The following is a 25,463-nucleotide window of genomic DNA, read 5'->3' as shown; positions in this document are numbered from 1 at the left end:
ACACAGATTATTTTCAACAAATACCTTCACGTGACAGTGGGAAAAGTTAATCTATAGGAAGGTAAGTTGAAGGGATTGGAGTAGGTAGAGGTTTAGCTATAGAATGGTTGGGTGTCACTGATCATGTACTAGGCTTTTGCTTAGTCACATTGGATGATGCAAACGGAAGGAAAAAATTGGAGCCGTAAATGCATAATGGAATCCATGAAATATTAGTCACTTGTGCAGAAAAATGTGGCACTTGCTAAGAGGGTATTGACATTTTTGGGTAGGCTGGGACAGAAAGAAAGAAAGATGAAGTGAAGTTTTAGTTGGTGACTGAGTGGGCTCTGGGAAACATACCTTGTCTTCTGTTTGCATGTATTGCAGACTATGTGCTGCGCTGTTAAATGAAGCATGCACTCATTTCACCACCTATACTGAAGCACCACCTGTGCTGCAGTTTTAGGTGGTGAAACGACGTGGGCAGGGAGGTGATGGGCAGGATATCTGCCTTCCTTACCTAATACAGTATTATCAATAAGGACACAAGGTGACTTACCACTTGTCCCTGCCACCACTGTGACTGCTCCCTCTCCCTCAACTGGATGGGCCTCTTCAGTCATCCCTGGCTGGCTGGAACTTGTTGCGGCACTGGTGGTCTGTGCACCTAGACAAAACCATAATGCACCCATTTTAGATACCAGATTAGGCACCAAAGTAATTATTTTGCACAAGGTACAACAGCAATATATAAATATTTTTGCAACAATGTTTGTATATAAATATATATTCACTGAAAGAAATCTAAGGTTAAATTAACCACATAGTTAGGTGAAATTGTAAGTGTGAACATTAATGTTTTGAACTAAAAAAAGAACAGAAATTCACCAGTTATAGTTAACAGTGCTAACTATAACTTGCACCCCCACGATAGGCTGATTATGATCTCACATATGACATGTTCTATGACTTCATTTATGACGTCTCAAATTGTTGTATTCCACTTTAGGTGTCCGTATATAGGATTTCCTGATATATATCCTTATATAGGCACAATTCACATTGCCATGCTATCCAAATACAGACATGGTCCCTACATCCGTCCACCTCAACGTCACAACGAGTTCTTACAAACCAGACCCTTAAGCTCTTGGGAGTTCTCCTAGCACAGGATTATTCATTTCTCCAAGAACTCATTTATTATTCATGAACTGCTATTCCTTAAGGGTTCATTCCTGACGTCTTCCTCTGCCCGACCTTACGTCAATGCTAACATTCCAAGGCACCTACCGGGTATAAATATACCTTTCCTTGCCCAATCAAGTAGGAGGAGACCTCGCCTTTAGAGGAGCCCGTGTCCCAGCCTGATGCACTGACAAGAGACGCTGTCATCCCTGCTCGCAGAGAATCCAGCTTCCACTGTTCTGACTCCCTTCGCGGGATGTTAGAGCTCGAGACCCGGAGAGAGATTCCCACCTCACTCATTCTCAAGGTATAGAGCTGACTAGAACCTAGAGGGACTCTTGGCATACTAAAACTTGGCATACTAAACTTAGCATACCAGACTATAGCATACATCACCTACTTCTTACCTCGTACTACACTTAGGTTAGGGACACTGGCGTAGAACTAGTTTGAGAAGCATCTTATGAGTACTTGCATGTTTAGCTTATGTTATTTATGTATCTGAATATATGTGTCATAGCTAAAAGATAATGCTAGCGCAGTATTATTTCTTTCTACTGCTTACGCTGTACATATATATCTCACATTCTGTCTTGTGATTGTAACAGCTCATATCTCTTACACGAGAAACAAGACTGTTCAATAAATCCTTTTATTGAAACGCCCGTCTAGTCTTTCTGTGTAACTCTGAAGAAACTAAGCATGCACGATTAGCTGAGTGAAACTGTTATCTGTTGTTTCCACGATTCTGAGAGTGTTCCGATTCTAAAGGGAAACAAAGATGTCATGTTTATGCGGTTGCCAGAAACTACTCCCTTCTTGTTTACAAGGAGTTTCTAGTGGCCTCTGAGTTAGCTGGTACAAATTAATTAAGTTTAATATACTCGATAGGGGCATACTGACCTCAGTCCTATGCCAAACCTATAGGGTATATTATTCCAATGCCCAGAGCCTATTAGGGAAATAGGAGCTACACTACATGGTGCCCAACGTTTGGTAAGGCACTAATTTAATGCAAGATAATGAGTAACTCAGTCGTGCTTTTCTCAGAGATCCTTACTCACATACTCCATAAGACGTCTGGAGTGGGTAGGGTTAAGTATCTGCCAAAGCTGAATAGGACAAAAATCATCCTATAAATTAGCTGTTTGGTTTGTTCAACGTTGAAGGATACAGTGTTCCAAAATATTGTGCACCTTATCTTTGATTCCTTGAAACTTGTTCTACATTTTTCAAAAACAATGTCCCTGAATGGGGATACTAACATCGAGAACGGTGTAGCCGCGGCTGATCCAGTCGTAACAGCTTTTAATTTTACAGGTTTAAATGAAACCGATGAGGGTGTTATAAACATCCCTCCAAACTTAAGGAGAGCCATCACTCTAAAACTTATAAAACACGGCCTAACACCAAGAGGTGTTAGAGCAGTTTTCTTGATAGAGGCACACAAATCCTTTCAGACAGAGGTATTCTATTCATGGATTGTATTCCCAGAATCAAATCCAGTAACAAGAGTATTTCACTTCTTTAAAGAAGATGAACCACCTGAGGAATATATTCCTTTCGAGGATATTGAAATTCCACTCACATACCAGGAGCATAATCTCTGGTTTAAAGGTTCTCTAACACATCACAAAAGCATTACCAGGCTCGGTCCACTAGGTAGACTAGGAGCAACATGGTTGATTTTAGCAGGCTACACACCTCATCCTGATATTGAAGAAATGTCAGACGAGGAATTACTCACTCAACTACAAAAGTTAATAAAAATTTAGAGACAATTGGTCCAATATGTCATGCGGACTTACACAGTCCAACCACCAATAACCATTCCAAATCAAACCCCTCAACAAGGGAATACACTAACAATTACTCCACAGACTTTACATGCAGTCATGGGTAAAATGCCCACAAAACGTGAACAAATTCCATTCTGGATAGCTCAAGAAATTACTCAATTCGAAGCAGTATTTCCAAATACTAGCCCTTTTGAGAAACACAGAATCTTAACAATCTGTTTGCCAGTGGGGATCACACCACAACTGGAAGACTGCACCACTTGGGGCACCGTCTTTGCTGCCATCTATACTAAAACACATGGTGTTCCGTCAATTGCAGTAATACCAGATGTCCTGAAACAAATTCAAAATGAATATGGGGCAGAGCCTTCTCTAAATTTAGGTATGAAATTACTGAAAACTTCGACCAGGTCTCAACAATAATATTATCTAATATTAAAGGGAAGGCAGCATCAGTGGCGATCCACCAACGCTTAAAGGAATTTGATGTAACAGAACATCACCATGAACTACCCAGAATAATAGAAAAATCTTATACAGAATTAGGCAGAGACAGTTTGGGTGGAAAACCTTTGAAGCCAAGACTGTCTGAAGGTCCTGAGAAAGACTATAATATTCAAAATTCTACATCTTCTAAAAAGAAGTGGGAACCTAATAAACAAAATCAAAAAGAGACACGTTCTCAATCCCGAGGTAGGTCTCCTCAAAAGGAGCCCTCTGAAAGGAGGTATAACCTCAGGAATAGGGAAAATTTAAGAAAACCTGACAGGTATCAGGATACTGATACACGTTCCTCTTGTACCTTTCAGATATCGTCACAGACATCAGAAAGAAGAGGACAGTCAGATCACAAAGAAGAATGCGTGAAGTACAAAGACGATCAACGCGTTCAGAAAAATAAATCAAAACCTCAATTCACCAAAAAGAAGGTAGCAGGTCTGAAGATCAGACATGCCAAGAATACTGAGAACACAGCTCAAGAATGGAAACTGGGCTCAGACAATGCTGGACAGTGCAGCAGAAGTAACAATAGCTCGCCAGAACCTGAAGGAACTTCTGGAGATAGTGGACTTGAATGAGTACATCACAGTAGAGACTATAGACACCAGGGTTAGTACTCAACAAACGTTATATGAAATAACACTCCGGATGGAGGGAGACATACCAAGAAAAGTGATAGCAATCTTTTGGGAGAAACTTTCAAGGGGCGATGATATACTTCTAGCAGAACACGACTGGTCACCAAAATTTGTCAGGGAGTGCCCACATGGCGAGGACATCATTATGCCAGCCTTCTCCAACCATATTCAAATTCATCTAAAATATACTTATGCCAGGAAATAGGCAGTAGCCCAGACCCCAGCAGTATACAAAAATCATGTAGGATGGGATGAGGACTCACCTCACCACAAAATACAGCTAAAAAATTAACCTACTGCACAAAGGAAGTACCCAATAAAGCAAGAAGCTAAAAAACAGGTCAGGGAGATCTTAGATCAATTTGAATACCAAGGAGTAATTGAAACATGCACCTCCTCAATGAACAATCCTTTGTTTCCTGTATCCAAACCAGACAATACATATCGTCTAGTTTTGGATTACAGACACTTGAACACTTGTTCCAAAACATTTGCAGTGCAAAATGCACATAGTACAGCATTAATAAATAACATTGTGCGTAAAAAATATAAAACCACATTGGATATTTCAAATAGTTTCTTTTGTCAAAACATAGCACCTGAAAGCAGGTAATTAACAGCTTTCTCAATAATGGGGCCATAAAGTCCATTTTGTCGACTCCCACAAGGGTTCAAAAACAGCCTCGGGTTATTCTCAGCAAGGGTAACAGAGTTACTACAAATTTATGATGACGAGGCAGTGTCATATGTCAATGACATCTATCTGACAGACGATGACCTAGATAGGCACTTGAATAGGGTGAATACCATTATACTGGGCTTCACCTCTGAGGGCTATAAATTCAACTTTAAAAAATCCAGAATTGCCCATCTCAATGTCCTTTTCCTAGGATATGAGCTTTCAAGTGAAGGCAAAAGCCTGGCAGCTAACTTTTTAGAAAAGTGCGCGCTGCTCCAACCTCTAATAAGGCTGAAAAACATACAATCCATCTTGGGTTTCTTAAATTTTGGAAGAACTTACATTCTAAATTATGCAGAAAGGGTTAACCCTCTCTACAAATTAATCAAACCTGATTTTTCAACAAAACATTGGACACAGGAACACACAGACATCCTGCATCCACTCTAAGCTAACATGTTAGCAACAAATCACTTAGAAACATGCGTAAATACACGCAATTTAGTGATCCGAATAATTTTGGGTCAATAAGGATTCACCTATTTAACATTTAATGAGGGTAAAAAGTACCAATAGCATACAAATCACATTTGTATACACAAGCAGAAATGCGCTTCACTTCAACAGCAAAGATACTGACAGCAGTTCAAACCGCTGTAGCAAACGAAAGAGCACTCTCTCAGGGGAAACGCATTATTGTCGTGACTCAAGTACCAGCCTTAGAGGCAGTTACAAAAGCGAGCATTCCAAATGCAAAAGCTTTACATCCTAGATGGATACAATGGGTTAATTCTCTTGCTGCAACAGATGTTGAATATGTGTTTGATCCTGATTTAAAAACACAAGCGTTCCTGCAATATGAACATGAATGTCTCCTGCCCACTGAAATTCTGCCTCTCGATCAGTACAAATTTATAATTTATACTGACGGATCAGCACAACCCACTACAGGGAGTAAGCAAGCTTACAGTGCCACGTGCGCAATCGTTAAAGGTCGCATTCGCGATGGTAACTTCCCACCAATGGTCACTAAAACTCAATCTCTAGGAGATTGTACAGCTCAGCGAGCTGAACTACAAGCATTCAAATTGGCACTTGAAAGTACAGATTGTGAATTCCCCACACTTATAGTGTGCGATTCCTTTTACTGTGTTCAGTCATATAATGAATATTTACAGAATTGGCTTGAAAACGGATTCAAAGATCCAAAAGGTGGCACAATCAAGCATAAAACGCTTTGGGAACAAGTAGTTCAGTTGAGAAACTAATAACCAAAAGCTCACGTGATACACACACTGAGTCATCAACGTGATGGCGTTCACGTTGCAGGGAAATTCATTGGCTGATGAAACCGCAAAGGGAGCTGTGCAAACGGCTTCCGTAGCTGCGATCACTCGTTCAAAAACGAGAATAGACAGTGAGATATTGTTGGCTGTTAATGCAGTGGTGCAGCATTACCATAGACATTTCTACTCAAGTACTCTTGTGTAATTGATGCGAACAACGTTCCTTTTGCTCAAATCCCTGGAATGGGGGATGGGGTAATTCCAAACATGGAACGTAGAGCAGCTTTGATTTATGAAGCACCTCTTGGGGAGGGTCTGTCACATCAGGGGATCTCTAAAACAATATTAACATTAAAAGAGGTGTACTGGTGGCCTGGAATGAATACACTGATTCACATCTTCATCAATGACTGCAGAGACTGCAATAGACAGCGTAGTGCAGAAAGCCATCAGACACCAGACTAAAAAGTAGCCTGCCCAGTACAGACACCATTGTTAGACAGCATTAAACTATTTACGTGCAGGCGTCCTTTATGACAAATGCATTTCCACAAACACTAAGTCAAGGTTCCTATGGATGTGGCCTCAGTGCTCGGCTGACGCTCGAACGGTTATAAAAGATTTGCGAGTCTTTATTGGCACATACGCAATTGGTACACTACATTCTGACCAGGGCCCTGCGTTTAGCTCTCGGGTTTACAAAGAAGCCATGACCAGTTTGGGTGTAGCATTGCGGTACTCCTCTCCGTTTCATCCTGAGAGAAATTCTGTTGTGGAAATGAAAAACTGGGACATAGAGCAGTCTATAACGTCTAGAGTATTAGGTTCGGGTGATGGGTGGGTTAAACATCTTTATGGGGTCCAACGCTCATTAAATAATTTGCCAAGAAGTTCTCTAGGTGGGTCACTCCATATGAGGTCCTATTTCGGACAAGAGTGTGGGTTCCTGATCTCAAATGTAGAGGCACAGTGGTGGAAAATAAACCCTTTGATATCAAAGATCGTTTGGCTGTTTTACAGGATCTAAATGAACTAAGATCAAAACAAAGCAACGTGTTCCTGAAGCCAAACACCACTGGGGAAAAAACGGCAGTCCCAGCAAGGCCTGTCTGGATCACAAAAGTTGGGGATCTAGTCAGAGAGAAGATTGCGGACAAGAAGGAATTTGGACCTTCTTACAGACAACCAGTACCTGTCCTAGCCATCCACGGAACAAGAACAGTACTTCTGCCGCCCCTTGCTGGAAAAAAGTAGAAAAGAATTGTGTCAATCGACCTCATCAAACCACACTCTGTGGCCGATGCTAAATAGTAGGCCTTGTGGACTCCAACCTAGTAGCAGATCCCCTCCTCTCGCTACTATCCAAGAGGTTCAGACTGAAAGACTCATAACCATTGAGAATTCAGCAGTAAGAGATGAAGGACTAAGCAACAATGCTATGGAACTCATCCCTCTTGAAACTCAAGTAACAGTTCGTCCAGATACACCTGTCTACACCAACATAACATGTGATCATCTGGTTCCAGCGATTTCAACGAATCCTGATGCAATTCCAACAATTGACCGAACTGCGTCTGGCTACTTCATTAGCTTTGACATGTTTTCTGAGGATCCAAGTGAGCCTGAAATTATGCCAGCCCTAAAAACTTTCAAACGACAAGTACAAGAATTTTTTCATTTTCTGAAAGACACTTATCTGGTTTCACCATGGATTGAAGTATGGATTATTTCTGGAATATTTTTCTTTCTGCTTTGGCTAGCTTTGGTAATGACTCTTAGCCTGCTTTTGAATGGCAAAGAGACTTGTTAGCAGTGAACATCACCGCCGTTCCTATACAGGATGGTATAGTTTGGGACAAAAACGATTTTGACTTATTCGGCCTTCCGAACTTTTGAAGATTCCACATTTCTTAAAAATGTCATAAAGTGACTTTATTACCTCCAGTACCTATTCTGATGATTGGGACTTTGAGACTGTTAATAACATGACGTCTGATCTAGAAAGGTCTGCTGCTTTCTCTAACAAGGAAAACTTAGATGGTTCATCAGACTACAAACAGCTTTATTGTTACACCCACTATGGTCATCCTTTCTTGCATAGATCTGCAACACTTAGAAATGTATTTATGTTTAACCAATGGCAACATTGTCCTGCACCACCAAAGGGTAGTTCAAAAGCGTTTGTAAATAGGTTTCCATATTTTTCAGGGTACAATATATCTGATCCAGAAACATTCTTCTCTAGAAATGTTAACAAAACAGGACAGAAAAATATGTTAACAAATACAAATCAGATTTATTCTGCAGCATTTATTGCCCAACTGTCTAGACAAGGATTTGACTTTTGGAAAGACACAATCAACACAAAATCTGTCTGGGGTTCTAAAGATTGGCAAGTGCAAGGGATAGAAGCTTTTTTTAGAGTCTGTATAATCCCTCAGCAAATAATGTTTTTGAATGACACTGTGCAACAAACGTCTTGCCTTGGATTAGCCAAGATCAAAGACATGAACACATCTTCTGTACCAACACCTGCAAGCAATAGCACTACACAGGGAACGGTCACAGTAGACACAATACTACAAACCAACAGATCAGATCCTGATTGGGAAAAATGGTTGCTCTGGCCCACAGACACAAACATCTGTCAAGAAAGATTTCTGAATAGAAGACAGGGCTTTACGATTCATAGGCCAGACCCATGTTATGTTCAACGACAGAATCCGGGGGTAGTAACAACATAAAGTGTAGGAAAATTGTACCTCGACTGGCTACAAAAATCTACACTCGAGGATGTGAAACAACACTTATCTTTACTTAAAGTAGATGCAGACCTTAGGGATTTCTTGCTAGGACCGAGAAAAACGCTCCAAAATGTTTCATGTATGCCGGCATTTATGCTGCTTATAATGAAATATGGAATGTTTCACAGGCAGAGGCCACAGAAAGAATACGTGAGCTTGATCGTATTAACTTAGAGAAATCTCTCTCTGTGGTCGACAATGGGTTAACAACTTTGTCATCAAGAATATATTCACTGGACAACATTGCATCCTCTGCTATTGACATACTGGAAAAAGATGTAGCCATGTTACAACAAGGCCAATCTCAGTTACGTTCTATTATGTCATTAGGCTGGACGCTGCAATCCTTGCGTGCAGGCTATGTGCCTTGGTGTTTTATCAACAAGTGGTCTCTGTTTTCAGAATACAATCTCATGGATAAACAGATCAAACTGGCACAAAGGGGAGCAAAGTATACAGTGCTGAGCATTGAAAAACTGGAAAAATTACCATTTACTGTAGCAGGAAAACCAGCTACAGAATGACTTATCCATGGCAAAATAACTCTGCCTATCACTACTTTTCATTTTCAGTATTGCCTCAAACAAATGCAAGCAGGCAAATATGAAAGGTTGGGTAAAGAATACATTAAGACATCCTGGGTTTTACCTTACGAATACAAATGATGGAGTGGGGGTCGTGAAGCTTTTCTAAGCGGTACACACTGTGAAAATGCACTGAGCGGATCTCTCATATGTCAGGACATTTCTTTACACGGGGCTTGCAATGATTCTGTGGCAAACTTGTCCTGCCACCTGCAGGGTACACCAGCTGCTGTGATTAATCCAACGTTTGGCCACCTTTCTAACGGGAGTTACTTCATGTTGAATGATCAAAGTTGCTGTGGCATGTTGCCAGGAATCCCATATCTGGTAACGGTTAGCTCCAGGGTTACTTGTTGTATGCAAGTATTATTCCCCCAAATAGACACAGTCAGGGAGGCGCCTCTATGGCCTTCAATGAATGTTACTTTTATACGTTTTGATACTTTAAGCAGAATGAAAGCCATGCTTTTGAAACAGACCGTGCCTTTGACCTCGGCCAAAGAAACCTATGATCTACAAATTGCAAGGACTTCGGCTGAGATACAGGCTCTAATACGGACAAACTGTCCTATACATTTCGTAGAAATGATAAGACGTATCTTAAACATGTCTGATACGAGCGGGATTGTACATGTATTTAAGACCATATGCTCAGAACTGTTACCACCTTTTCAGGCGGTCCTCGGAATCATTCCAAACTTCGTGCATGCGGTGTTTGGTGGTCTGCCATTAGTTCTAGTGCTCATTGGAGGAATCCTGTTTCTATTCCTACTGCTACGCTATGGCAAGCCTATCTACTGACTTCACTCTCAGCAACTTGGAGAAAGCTCTCCTAGACCGGAAGTGCCGTGAGCGCATAGTGCAACTTTTGGGCATACCTCATCTACGTGAACTTAATACAACATGGTTTCTATCATTTAGACCAATCTGGCAAGATTGCATCTTACCTGTTCTATGCTGTCTGCTTTGCGGTGAAGAATGCATGCTAGATATATGTCTAACAATCCCATCAGTCATGCCAACGGACATCGATACTCTGCTGGACCCGATAACGGCCCATGCTCTGTGTTATCCCCAGAGGCTACCAATCCTGATGCCGGCATTTGTTGAGATCTCACAGACGCTTCCTTCTGCTGCTGAGGTACGAGATGGATCAACAGGCACACAGGTAACAACGGACGCGAACATTGCTGCGGCATCCCATGCTGAAGGCGATGCTTCACATCTCTGTGCAGTTAACCTTCTAAACGATGTGTTCCAACTGTCACCGACATCGGTAGATGATCTTTTGTCTACAAGAGTTAATGATTTCATGTTTTCTCCAGACCTATACACTGACTTTGATTCGGCTCACGGTGTACCAGGGAAACAATGAATTTGGCCTCCATATTTTCATAACAGAACAGAACTTGGAACTCTTCCTTAAATTGACTTTTTTTACTAAATTTGAAAATACATGGCAATTCAATCTGCTTACAGTAGAACTATTCATATAGAACGGACTTCTTTGAATACTTCCAGGGACACATTGTCTACATCCGTCCACCCCAACGTCAAAACCAGTTCTTAGAAACCAGACCCTTAAGCTCTTGGGAGCTCCCCTAGAACAGGATTATTGATTTCGCCAAGAACTCATTTATTATGCATGAACCACTATTCCTTAAGGGTTCATTCCTGACGTCTTCCTCTGCCTGACCTTACGTCAATGCTAACATTCCAAGGCACCTACCGGGTATGAATATACTTTTCATTGCCCACGCAAGTAGGAGGAGACCTCGACTTTAGAGGAGCCCGTGTCCCGGCCTGACGCACTGACAAGAGACGCTGTCATCCCTGCTTGCAGAGAATCCAGCTTCCAGTGTTCTGACTCCCTTCGCGGGGTGTTAGAGTTCGAGACCTGGAAAGAGATTCCCACCTCACTCATTCTCAAGGTATGGAGCTGACTAGAACCTAGAGGGACACCTGGCATACTAAAACTTGGCATGCTAAACTTAGCATACCAGACTATAGCATACAGCACCTACTTCTTACCTCATACTACACTTAGGTTAGGGACACGGGGTAGAACTAGTTTGAGAAGCATCTTATGAGTACTCACATTTTTAGCTTATGTTTTTTATGTATCTGAATTTATGTGTCATAGCTAAAAGATAATGCTAGCGCAGTATTATTTCTTTCTATCTACTGCTTACGCTGTACATAATATATCTCGCATACTGTCTTGTGATTGTAACAGCTCATATCTCTTACATGAGAAACAAGACTGTTCAATAAATCCTTTTATTGAAACGCCTGTCTATTCTTTCTGTGTAACTCTGAAGAAACTAAGCATGCACGATTAGCTGAGTGAAACTGTTATCTGTTGTTTCCACGATTCTGAGAGTGTTCAGATTCTAAAGGGTAACAAAGTTGTCATGTTTATGAGGTTGCCAGACACTACTCCCTTCTTGTTTACAAGGAGTTTCTAGTGGCCTCCAAGTTAGCTGGTACAAATTAATTAAGTTTAATATACTCGATAGGGGCATACTGACCTCAGTCCTATGCCAATCCTATAGGGTATATTATTCCAATGCGCAGAGCCTATTAGGGAAATAGGAACTACACTACAAAATCATATCATTGATGACATCACTGATGACATCAATGATGACATCCAATGAGTGTGCTTGTTGGTTTTATAGTTTATTTAGCGGCGGGGAAGTACTATATTACTTGTCTACCTAATTTTGTACATCATGGGTCCAGCTCATAGTTGTAAGTGTTTACAAAACACATCTGCTTTTAATGCACCATAGGTGTGTAGAGGTATTGAACATGTTATAAATCTTTGTATGCAAGAGTAACTCTGTGTGCAGGTGACAGTTAATGACTTGTGTTCATTATGTTACACACAAGTTTTTAGGTAGTGCAGAAAAAAGTATCAACAGGAGTAAGATTCTACGTAGTTGATAATAATTTTTGTCCGCAGCCTTGAGTTATTATATAGAATTGTGTCAGCATGGAAATTTCTACATAACTTAAAAGACTGTGTACACTAGGTACTAATCTATCATGTTCTTGTTTGGATGAGAAGATGGGCTATCTGTAAAGTGTTTACAACAGTATAAATGGTGCAGGTAGTAGATAGATAGATAGATAGATAGATAGATAGATAGATAGATAGATAGATAGATAGATAGATAGATAGATAGATAGATAGATAGATAGATAGATAGATAGATAGATAGATAGATAATTTTATTTGCATAATTACATAAAACCATTGCAATACAAATATTACATTTAAAAAAAGTGTGTTTTTTTCCTTAATGGGAGAAAAAAAGAGTGATAAATGCTTGATTCAGTAATTTAAAAAGTCAATATTCATCGCTCCAAGGAGAGGGAGGGCCTTTTTCCCCCACTATCTCCATAAATCGTACAAAACGGCACACCAGCTGGAAACTCCACCTTCAAAGCATACTTTAATGCTTGCCTGCAGGATCTTATCCCCTTGATTTCAAAAAGGGCTTTAATAGCAGTCGCCATTCAAATTGCAGCTTTCCGCAGTGCACAATAGGTGTAAAGCGTTCTCTTTCGCTTTTCTACATAGGCGGCAGGTAGTTGATGTCTGCGCTCATTTCCAAGGTGGGAGCAGAGTCGAAAGGATGCCCATTCGGAAGTGAAGATATTTTTCCTTCGTTATCTTGGTGAATCCGGCACCTAAATAATATTTTGGAGAGCGCTTAGTATAGCTCTGCAGGAAGAACCATCCATGGGCCCTCTCTTTAAACACTGCTTTGTCTTCCACCATGGACACCCATTTCACTATCTTGTTTACAAGATGTTTAAGGATGTTATTTGTCCCTGGGGCCTCCCATAGTTCCTCAAAACCCAATTGCTCTATTGAGGCTTAAGTGTATTTTGTTACATAAATAGACGTTCAGCGATTCAGGCTCAGCCCCTTTGATTTTATGCCAGCACTTGACATAGGTGCCTTTAAGTGCGATTTCTTGGATCTGCAGGCCAAATTCCAGTCTGATTTGGGTGGGCGAGGTATATTTAGGTAAATTAAATATCATTCTTACTGATCTTAGGACTATGCTGTCCAATATGCCTGCATATTTTCCCCTCAGACACTCACTCCCATAAGAAATAGTTTGAACAAGTTTTGCTTGTGACACCTGGAGCACTGGCATGAGACTTGGACCAGCAGTTTGATGTTTGATGGTTTTTAATGCCACCGTGACTGAGTTTCTTCTTCTCCTGATGGCTTATTTTTGTGCCTTAAACGTACCTTTGCTATCTATTATCATCCCCAGGTACTTGTATTCCTCGACGACTTCTATTGTTTGGCTAACAAAGTACCAGCAGTGATTGGATGCATTCTTTTTTGGGTTTAACCGCATCACTTTCGATTTATCTAAGTTGGTTCTTAGACCATTGTTAACAGAGTAACTGTCAGTTACCTCTAGTAGATGTTGAAGACCAATCAGAGTTCGGCTGATCAATACAAGGTTATTGGTGTACAGTAAATTTGAAAGTGAAACTCCCACTCATCCTTGGGGCATGAGATTTGCATTTATCCAGTTCTGTCGATAAATCAGCCATAAACAGATTGAACAACATCGGAGCCAGTACACACCCCTGTTTAAAGCCTTTAGTAGTTGGTATTTTTCTGGACAGGGAGTTGCCGTCTCCTAGCTTCACTTGGATCCAGGTGTTAGTGTGTAAAAGTATCAACTGGTTTAAAGGAGCAGATGGTATGTTTCTTTTACTGAGCTTAGCCCAAAGTTTATTTCTGTTTATTTTATCGAAAGCTGATGAATAGTCGATTAAGCACAGGTAGAGCAGTTAGATTGCTGCTTTGACTATCTATTAGTATAGAATGGACGAGTCTGTCCATGATGGTTACAATGCCCTTGCAGAAACTTGTCTGGTTAATGGGAATGATTGAATTTTCAGTTGCCCAGTCTGTGAGGTCATCCAGGAGAAGGTCAGCGTAATATTTAGCATCATTATCAATTAATGCAACCAACCTGTAGCTTTTTGGTTTGTTCTTATTGCTTCTTTTGTATATAGGGGATATGAAAGACCCCCTCCTAGAATCCGGTATACTTTCTCCTGCCGAGATCTGTTCAAACAGTGAAAGTAATACAGCCACCCAGTAGTCTGGATCTTTTTGGAACAGGATCGGTGGGATCCCGTTGGGGCCTGGCACTTCCTCCTGCCTGCCTTTCGCTATCCACATCTTAATCTAATTGGTTGAAAATGAGAAAATATCAGTTGCTAAAGAATTAGCTTGGTCAGGGAATGTGTCTCCGGGGTTGCAACTGGGTTTTGGATTCCCAATCCTAAAGCCTTTGTGTTCAGAGTTGAAGTGTTGCAGGAAGTGGGTTGCCCTGGCTTCTTTCGTTAAATGTGAGTTGACTCTTTGAGCATTTGGATTCTGTAAGTTGTTTATTGTGCGCCAGAATCTTGCAATGTTGTTAGATTTAGAGTCATGTAGCAACTTGGCCCATAGCTTGTCTTCTGCTTCCCTTTTAACTTGCCAAATTACCTTTTTCTTGTTGATTATTGATACTGCTAGCTCCTTCAGGATGGTGGGATCTTGGCCTTTTCGCCGGAGCCTCCATAATGTTCTTTTTATTGCTTTCTTGGACTCTCTTAGGTTGGAATTCTATATGATGGTGCGATAGTTAGGTGAGGTATATAACAATTGCGATTAGACCCATTTTTGAGGGGTTTCCTTAGATGATGATTGGGGCCCTTCCCTTGCTGAGTGTGTTTCTCCTAACTTTTTGGTAAAAAGTTCCCAGCATGTTAGCGCATTTGAAAGCTACATCCTCCAGGTTATCCCAAAGTAACTTGGCCGAGGCAAGCAATGTTTCTGGTTGGTTGGTCTTACATGTTATCTGCCTAGAGTTCACTGTATAAATAGAGCTGGGATCCTCCACTGGCTGGACTAGTATCGAGCTAGGTGTATTCATGGTGATTTCTTGTGGTAGATGATCACTTTGATCATGTGTCCCTATCTGAAAACCTGCAATCTTACTGATAAGCGATAGGGTTGCAAAGGTGTAATCTATTAGCTTGCTAACGGCTAACACCACCATTATGAAATGTGGCAGCAGGTGGTTGGTCCCCCGGGGTAAACAACGTTTACCCCGAAACTTTTTTCCGCTTGGAATCACAACGGGCCGTTACAACGACCACGTTGTGGTTCTGCATAAGCTGCAGAACGGGCACACCAAGTGACAGAAGAGGGCACCCGGAAGAAGGAGCAAGAGCGCGAAGTCCGAGGTGCGCAACGCATGCACCCAGAAACCTGACAACATGGATAGGTGCCCAGGGGAAAGAGAGAGAGACCTCTCCACAGAGAAGGGCACTGCTGAAGACAGAAGGGAGATCCTCTACATCTCCACCATGCCAGTGAAGCCCGGCAGTGGACCAAAGACAGCACAGGGTGTCCTACCTCACACTGCCTCAAGAGGGAGTTGCCAGAGGCCCACAACAGGCAAGAGGAGAGTTCCACACTCCACGTGGCAAGCTGCCACCATAACGTGTGCTCCAACGACTGACGACAGGTGGCCAGATGCCACATCGTACCGCAAGCAAGGAGCGCTTCACTTGAAGTGACCAACCCCGCCACGCATGCTTGAACAGAGTCAGGATAAAGCACCACGATGGCGCAGTTTTAAGGCACAAGCATGACGCCCTTGATGGAAGAGAAGAGAATCATCACAGAAATCCCTGAGGAGGGTATAGGGCCCGTGAAAGGTCCTCAAGAGAAAGAAGCAAGTCCTACCGACAGGACAGACCTGCGACAAGTTCGCAGACAAGGAAGACCATCCCAAGAACTGCACGCGACCAGCGAGATGTCCATTTGGTGCAAACATGAGATGTGGCAGGACGCCACACCCAAATGGGGACCTGGTCGAAAGGAGGAAAATAGAGTGGCAGGACGCCACTCCGCGAAAGAAGAAAGAACAGTCACACAACGCCACAGGGCAGACAACAACCACAGGCGTGCAAGTAGGAATGGAAAAGAGCGACAGGATAGAGGACTCGTGCCAGCACTGGAGAAGGTGTTCATCAGCACAAGCCAGCCACTGGGAAGCAGAGACGTCACTGGAGACAGCTTTGTGGGTGGACCAACCTTAAGCCGCTAGCAAGCGCGATCTGTGTCCAGGCCCTACACTTCGCAGTTCGACCATCCTCTCACCTGTCACCAGCTGCTTGGTATCGATAGCACCACACCTACCAAGTGCACCTGCTGGAAGACAACTGCAAGTGGCCAAGAAGTCCCTCCAGTCCTCCTCACTTCTCAAGGTCACCCAAGGCAAGAGATCACCACCTGTTGCCCAACTGTAGCAAAATCACTGTGCTCATCATCGTCATCCAGGTGCATCATCATCAAGGACATCAAAGGAGCATTGCACCACCAGAGTGGATCTCAACACTCCAGACAACCAGAGTTCAACGAGGCTAGCCACCCAGCAACTTTCTGTGTTTCTCCGTCAACTGGAAGCCTGCTGAAGAAGAGCATACCCGAGCACTGGAATAACCACCCTCGGGGTTACACAAGCCTTGGCTGTGGCCCTGTTGGGAGTTCTGCAGCATCCCCTCAGAGCAGTCTACAAAAGGCCCACACAGCCCACGCGGTCACGTGGCAATCCAGGGGCAAGAGCCTCGACGGAGTTCCTGTGAGAGGGTAAATCTGAATAGCAGAGATGCGTTGGCAGCAGCTCCACGACAGGCACGGGAAGCATGGAGGTCACAGTCGAGGACTGGTCACCCAAAGACCATCAGAGGAAGGCACAGAGCCTAAGTCCAGACGGAGAAAACATCCAGACTGAGACACCACCCTCCGCAGCTACATGAGCAGCTTGGCTGTGGTCCTGTTGGCAGTTCCTCAGCGACGCCTCCGCGTGGTCTACACAAAGCCTGCACAGTCCACACGGTCCCATGGCAGACCGGCAGGAAGGCCCTCCAGGAGACTCCAGTGAGAGAGGAGTCCAGGCAAGAGAGGCAAGTCTGAAGTTGTTCGGCTATCAGGAACTGGAAAGGCCATCACACACATCGCCTCCAAGGAAAGTCCTCATACACCAAGATCATCCCCAACAGCTGTAGGTTTGTCGTCCACCGGAACCTGAACGTCTGCGAGATCTCCACTGCTCTGATATTTGAACTTTGTAAATAGACTCCAACACCGCAAGACCAGGCCGGTCTGAACTATACCGCTGAGGTGAACTCAAGCTTACCGACCGTGTGGTCCAGAACTCCTAGTAGATCACCTGAAGAGACTCACTTGGTGCTGGGTATTGTGTATTTGTTTTTCCTATAGGCTGGACTTTCGTTTGGTACTTTACATTAAAGTTTGGGAAGTATGTAGTGCCCAGTTGGACACGTTCTAGTGTTTTGCTCCTGGGATAACATCCACACTAACACCCACCCATCACAGGCGTCACTAATAAAAGGGGCCGGCGCACGTGCCCTGGGCCAGTTACCATACCTAACAACTGCGTGTCTGTGTATTCATTGTGCAGTATGTGGGTCTAGGGCCCAAGACACTACAGATATGACTCTAGCACCCTTTAAAATATTTAATAATGACAAAGGTAAGAGTACAACACAATATACAGCTTTGACGATTACAGATGATTCCTTTGTTTGTTCTACATCTTTTCAAGTGACCTCTCCATTCACCGACACTGTCAGTGGGTCAAAGAATAACGCGAACGTCCAGTTTATGGATTAAGATAGAGAAGACAGATTGTCCTACTTGTTGACGTGCCAAACGTGCACGCTTATGCCATCAATTTTCCAAGTGCTTCTTTGTGATTTCAAGGTAAACTAATTGGGTTGAGCAGGCGATGAGTCTGAAAAGGAGAGATGCAATCAATACCACTAATTACAACTCAATTATAGCATCTGACCAACGTTTCATCCGGGTGTTGACGGATCACTCGCACCTCTCCGGACTTATATTTAAAGCACATACTTAGCAGTTTCACTTGTAGCAAAAACAGCGCATTGAAGAGAAGATAAAGAAATTCATTTACATCACGTAAAAAGAGAGGTCAGAGAGATATTGCTATAGAAACCGCAATAACACTCCCCCTACGACATCTACTGAAAGATATCTTCCAGTGTAAGAGCAAAGTGACGTGAGTGTGGGAAGTGCTATGTGCTGATTGGTTCAATAGTTCAATGTCCCAAAACAGAATTCATAATATAGACGATAAGATAATCAAGAAAAAAAATCACTGAATTCATATATCAGTATGGAGGATCATAAGGGATCTACATGAACCAAAAGTCAATTTCCAAAGATAATGCAGCTGCTTGAACCCCTACAGCAGGGGTTTCATTAACCTCGTACGACTCAGGTTCAACTCTGTCGCTCGCAGGTTCAAATCCTAGCAGGCACTTAGATGGCTTCTGAGAAATATTCTGTGGAGTCATAGTGGAAACTGTATTACAGAACTGGGTGCACAGTTTGTGCTGGTGCAAACTCTGAGTGCGTCCAATGCAGACAAGGGCTATGCATTTTACTAGGAAAGAAAGCGCTTGAACTTGTACTAACTCAGGTTCTCACATGCATTGGGGAGATTTTCTCTGTAGTTAACCCCCAGCTATTTTAGAGTTCCCAGAAGGCTTCTACAAGGCGGGTGCCAGCCACACACGCTTAAACGTTGGCTTCGAGCCCACCTCAGAGGCTAGTGTGTCTCTGCACAGTCACTAATGCATTTAAATGGTTGTGACCCCACAGGATAGTGTAGTCACACATTGCAAAGAACCCCCCTCCCCCCATGCAGGGGTCTTTTGCAGGTCCATGCTTCCCTCCATGTCCCTCCTCAAGGGTGCTCTCCGGGACACATAAAGTGTGGTACACCCCTTGCGCAGTGCTTGAAATAGAAAAATAGAAGTGCAGGTACTCTGTACTAGAGTACCTGCTTGTTTCTGAGCAGTGTCGGTTCTCTCCAATTAAAAGTATTACATTTCTCGGTAGAAGTGCCTGTACACCCCTCCCAAAATAAATAAGTGCCAGGACTCAGTACTGGACAGTACCGGCCCATTTAAAGCACTGCCCTTGCAGGTCATACACTTAGCATGTCCATCAAGGGTCCCTTTTTCCATGCACTGCTTTCTTAATATGGCACAGGGAGACAGGCAAAGGTGGCCCCCACTCATTTTTATTGGACCACATCTTAATGTCAAGGAGGCACTGATCACTTTGCATTGCAGTCTCACACTTTGTGCTCACACAAGGCACATTACAATAGATGGTCAGACAAGTGCCAGTTAAATATTTTTTAATAGCAAAGGGGACCCTGGGAAGCATGACAAAGGGTAAATTGCGCCCCTGAAGCCTTGTTATACCCATACAGGAATAGAAAAGGGCATTGATACATTCCTAATGCAATAAACACCTGTCCACTGTCTATAATTTGTGTAAAAAATGTGCCTTTATACTTTTAAAAAGACTGTGTAGAGTACATTTCACTGAGCAAACTGTCCTGTGTGTTTTTTCTAATCTATTTTCGGTTTAATTTTTAAGTGTGATTTACTCAGTATTATGATACATTTTCTGGGAAACCTTCCATTTCCCTTTTGTTTTTTACAAATACAACCATGCTGTGCCACTATAGCCTTCCAATCACAGAGCAATAGATTTCTGGGGGCTACCTGCAGTTAGCCGTCATGACTACTGAACTTGGAATGCTTCTTTTGTGGGATAATATTAAGTTGAACGGTATGTTGCAATGTGCCCAAAACTTTGCAAGACACCACAAATTCACAGCAAACCAAGAAAAGGTCACCCAAAAAAATGTAGTTTACACAAAACAAACCAGCATTATTTTGAGGTTTTTATTCTTTACTTGTATAATCATTTCCTGTTTAAAGATATTGAGGGAGCGATTATGATGTCAGTTGGAGTTGCCTCCGACCAACATCATCGCGGAATTGGGACCGCCTGACCTCTGGTCGGTAATCCCGATCACCTAATTACAATGCGACCGCACATGGTGCAGTTGCATACTCACATTTCCCTATGGGAGCTTGTGCTATGCCATAAACCGGTTGTAGCACAATCTCTCATAGGGAAATTGGAGGTTGTGTTCATCCCTGCACTGCGTGGCAGGCACCCTGAAACTGAGTGGCAGGCAAGGGTGCCTGCCACATGGTGCAGGGATCAACAGGCCTCGACCACCAACCGGAGGCCACAAGGAGAAGGGGGCCCTGCTAGAGGCCCCCAAACTCGCTTTCCGACAGGCTTTCCATTTTGGAAAGCCCAGCATGGAAAGCCTCTCGTAAACCGAGCATCGCAATCCCAACGGCAAAACGCCATCCATTGGGATTACAGGCCGGTCTCTGACTGGCCGACGGGCTCCTTGAGCCTGTCTGAATCCAACCAGAATGACCGTCTGGTTTCAATTCTCAAGCCTAGATTGCAGGCAGTCGCAATTGAAACTGACGATCCCAGTCAGAAAGCCTCCGACCTCAGGTCGGAGGCCTTCCAACTGAGATCATAATAGGCCCTTACAGGCACATGCATCAAGCACAAAACCAGTCGCAAACGGGCAGATTCTCAGAATCTGCCCCTTTGCGACCGGTATTTTTGCATTTGGGATGCATCATCCCAAATGCAAAAATCGCTATTTAAGGAATCTCAAAATAGCGATTCCATAGATAGCGATTGCATTTAAGGAATCCCTAATTGAGATTCCTTAAATGCAATGCATTACAGTTTAAAAAATAGCGATTTCGCTATTAGCGGGAGCAAATTACCATGAAGCTGGACTTCATGGTAATTTGCGAAAACTTAGAAAAATGCACTTATTTGCATTTTTCTAAGTTACATGTTGCGCACACACATGCCCTTAGAGCATGTGTGTACGCAACATTTGTGCAGAGTTAACATACATGGGTGCAATAGGGTGTCATTTTGACACCCTTGCACCATCGAAATTGCGGGAGCAATTTGCGAGTACCTACTGGTACTCGCAAATTGCTCCCGCAATCTCCAATGCATTCCTATGGGCCTGGAGGCCCATAGGGATGAATGGGAAGACATTCCTTAATTGCGACTCGCAATTTGCGAGTCGCAATTAAGGAATTTGTGGGAATCGCTATTTCTTTAGCGATTCCTACATGCATAGGGTTTTGCTATTCCTTAATTGCGATTCCTTAATAATCGCAATTAAGGAATCGCAAAACCCTATGATGATGCATGTGCCTGTAAATGTTCTAGAGGGTCAACCTGAACTGTGGAGCAATTATAGTTCTGAATATTTGCACTCACAATGAAGTTTCGGGTGTTCTTTATGGTACTATACTTAGGCCTGGGCGAAGCACTACGCTACGCTCGCGTAGTTTGCGAAGTTCGCGCTACTTCGCGCTACGCGAACTGCACGTAGCACAGTGCGAACACGCGTAGCGTAGTGTTGCGTAGTGCTGCGGTCATTTTTTGCTTGCTCGCGGTCCTCAACGTCAAGTTGGCGACCGCGAGCAAGCAAAATGACATCCTGGCGAGACTTTTTCCTTGTTCGCGATCGCGAGCATGGAAAATAAATCTCCCGGCGAGATTCCCAACGCGAGAAGGTCAGGTTTCTCATTGCGAGGGGTCGCGTATGCTCGCGACCGCTCGCGATGAGAAACTACCAGTTCGCGTTGAGAAAGCTGCAGCTCGAGTAAAAATCTACTCGAGCAGCAGAAAACTACAGCTCGCACTGTGCAAGATGCCATTTTCAATGATTGCACAGTGCCGGTTGCTTGTCCGCACTGTGCAATCATTGAAAACAACATCTTGCACAGTGCGAACATGTTACTTCGCAGTTCGCGAAGTGCTACGCGTAGCTCGCGTAGTGCGAACTTCACTTTGCGTAGCTTCGCGAAGTGCTACTTCGCGAACTACGCCCACCCTTAACTATACTACATCCTTGAGGGTTCACTATTTCAGGTTAATCAAAATAGCTGTCACCTTTTTAGGACTCAATACCAGAAAATACTGTCTTGTGCTGATTCTTTGATTCCTTCAGCCCAGCTAGTGATAGGCGAAATGTACATTGCACCTACAAGTTCTGTGAAATTTCTAAACTTTACAGACTTTGGGGCACATGCATCAAGCATTATTGCCTTCGCAAATGGGCCGATTCTCAGAATTGTCCCGTTTGCGAACACAAAAAATGCTTTTTAGATGCAGCAAATCCTAATTTGCGATTAGGTAACATGTTACCGAATCACAAAATGGGTTTGCGATTTGGTATATGGAAGGGACTTGTTTAGGGCGTCCCTTACAAATACCGAATCCTAACGGTATGCATGAATGTTTTGTGACCGTGAATGCGGTCGCAAAACATTTGCATATTACCACCTACTTCGAGTAGGTGGTAACCCATTTGCAAAAGTGAAGGGGTCCACAAGGGACCCCTTCCCCTTAGTGAATGATCGTAAAAGCATTTTTAAGAACAGGCAGTGGTCCCACAGACCACTGCCTACTCTTAAAAAATGAAACTGCAAAGTTTCATTTTTTCTTTTTAAATGCATCCCATTTTCCTTTAAGGAAAATGGGCTGCATTTAAAAACAAAAAAACTGCTTTATTTAAAAGCAATCACAGACATGGTGGTCTGCTGACCTCAGCAGGCCACCATCCCTGTGATGGCGTAGATTCCTAATAGCTCGCCAATTGCGAACCTCCTCATTAATATGCATGAGGTAGGTCTATTTGCGACCCATTAAGAATCACTAGTGAAACTGACAACAGTTTCATACATTAGGATTAGTGATTACCTAATTGCGATTCAGAGAAAATCGCAATTAGGTAATCGCTACTTGTGATAATGATACATGTGGCCCTTTGAGAAATGCTGTAGGATTTATAAAATTTCACAAGAAGAAAGATTTTCCCACAAAGAAACGTTTACTAGAAAATTTTCTTACTAAAAGTGTGTTTTTTTGCATGCTTTTTCTCAAGCAAGTGAAACTTTGCAGAATTCATGATGCTTAAAATGTGAATGATGTTTCCGGGAAAACATCACGAAATATGCAGAAGAGACACTTTGCAACTGTGGGTATTCCATAATGCCTGCCTGTCTGACAGACATCCGATTCCTTTTTGCCCTGATCAGCACCGTTTTTTGACTGATTTTGGTGGTTTTTAGGCCTAGGTGGAGCTTGAGGAGTTTCTCTCCATGGAATTCCGCGGAGTTACTGAAAAACTCACCCAATTTCAGCGGAGTTCTGCGAGCAGGCAGAGTAAGCGTCAGCAATTGCAAACAGTCAACCCACTGGCAGTGTGGCATCTCTTCAGCTTTCCTTTCATGTCACCTCACAATGTGTGCTCGTTGTGAACTCTTGGCTTGAAAAAGGCAAACATTTCTATGTGAGTAATACGTATTGTCTCATATTGAATATATAAATATATTTATTTGACTAGGAAATACACTGCTTCTAAACTAATATCAGTGTAGGCTCAGGGTCGGCCTGCATTCCTTCTTCTTGTGCTCTGAACTGGGCATCTGTTTGAAGGAATTCTCTGGGTACCTGTATTTCTGTCCCTGACTGAGAGCTCTCTCTTTCCTCCACTTCAAGCCATCTGGGTCAAACGTGTAGCCTCTTCCCCTTGAGTACCTCAGACCAAGCCTGGTGGGAGGATGGTGTGCACAGGGGAGCATCCGAGCAGCGATTGCCACCGGGGTAGGAAAGGGGGCAGAATGACATGTCTGGGATTTCCAGCCATCCCTAGAGCAGCAGATCACCACTCAAATGGAAGGCACCATACACTTCAAGGTGCTACATATCTAAACCCCCACTTCGCCCCGGAAACACTTGGTGGTACGCTGGGCAGCTTCCCACCACTGGACAGCCCCCTACCCCTCTGGACAGCCCCCTACCCCACCAGGCAGTATCCTGGACAGCTCCTTTCCTGACACGTTTCTTATTATGGTAGAAGTCATACGGCGGTATCCCAAATAGCTCTCTTCCCCTCCACTGTCTCATTCAGTCCGACTCTCATGACTCCACCCCTTTCAGCTGCCACATTTCCATCACTAGCTAGAGTTAATTTAACACCACTTCCAAATTTGGACATAACATTTTTTTTATGTTAAAGTCTAGCATTCTTACACAACGTTTGTAGTATAAATAATTAAAGAAATGGTAAGAGAGATCCATTCTTACTAGGCCTATTAGAGCCAAGCCAGACCCCTAGAGCATGTGCCGCAAGAAACCCATATGCCACTCATACTATGCCTCTTAGAGCCAAGCCAGACCCCTTAAATGGGCAATCACTACTTTCTTGTGGAAATGTTGTCATTGGCACTCCACGACCAACTTCTTAGCCTTAATGTGACAACTACAGCACGTGCCGCAAGAAAGCCATATGTCTTTCAGTGTAATTGATAATGTACTTTGGGAGTTGTAATCTGTGTTTGTTTTAAGTGACCCAATTGCCTGACACACTTGATAAGAACTACTGTAAAAGCCAAGTTCACAAATGCAATCCAACCCTGTCCACTTTGAGAATGGTATTATTTTAGCAGGGCTACTCACTCAGCATTTCCCCTCTCCCTCCTCACCATGTTACTCGGCCCAGCGGTAGCCCCACACAATGTCCTTGGCCTCGTCAGGAGTCGACCTCAACCTGCAGGGCACACGCGGATCAGCACATAAACACGCTGTCTGGCTCTATATCAACATCAAGGATTTTCGGCAGGCTCTCTGCCACAATTAAAGGCTCTGAAAAGACAAGCGGGAGCCAATGGGAGACACTGTGCAGCGTGATCGTGCCAATAACGCGAATCTTCATCTACCAGCACATCCCAGACCAATCAGATCTAAAATCTGTGAAAGATCAGGGGGGCAGAGGACACTAAATCGTACAGTACACAAGCAACGTGGGCAGATAATAAAAGGCACTGTAGCAGTTGTTTGACCATTCACATATTTGTGGCAAAATCCATGCTCAAAGTGAAGTGAGGAGTGCCAAAACTCTAATAAAAACTGTGCCTGTGGAGTAGAGT

The sequence above is a fragment of the Triturus cristatus genome, chromosome 3_2 (assembly GCF_964204655.1).
Source record: "Triturus cristatus chromosome 3_2, aTriCri1.1, whole genome shotgun sequence".
In the NCBI taxonomy this organism is placed as follows: domain Eukaryota; kingdom Metazoa; phylum Chordata; class Amphibia; order Caudata; family Salamandridae; genus Triturus; species Triturus cristatus.
The sequence above is the reverse complement of the archived record's forward strand: the minus strand, read 5'-3'. Positions refer to the sequence as shown.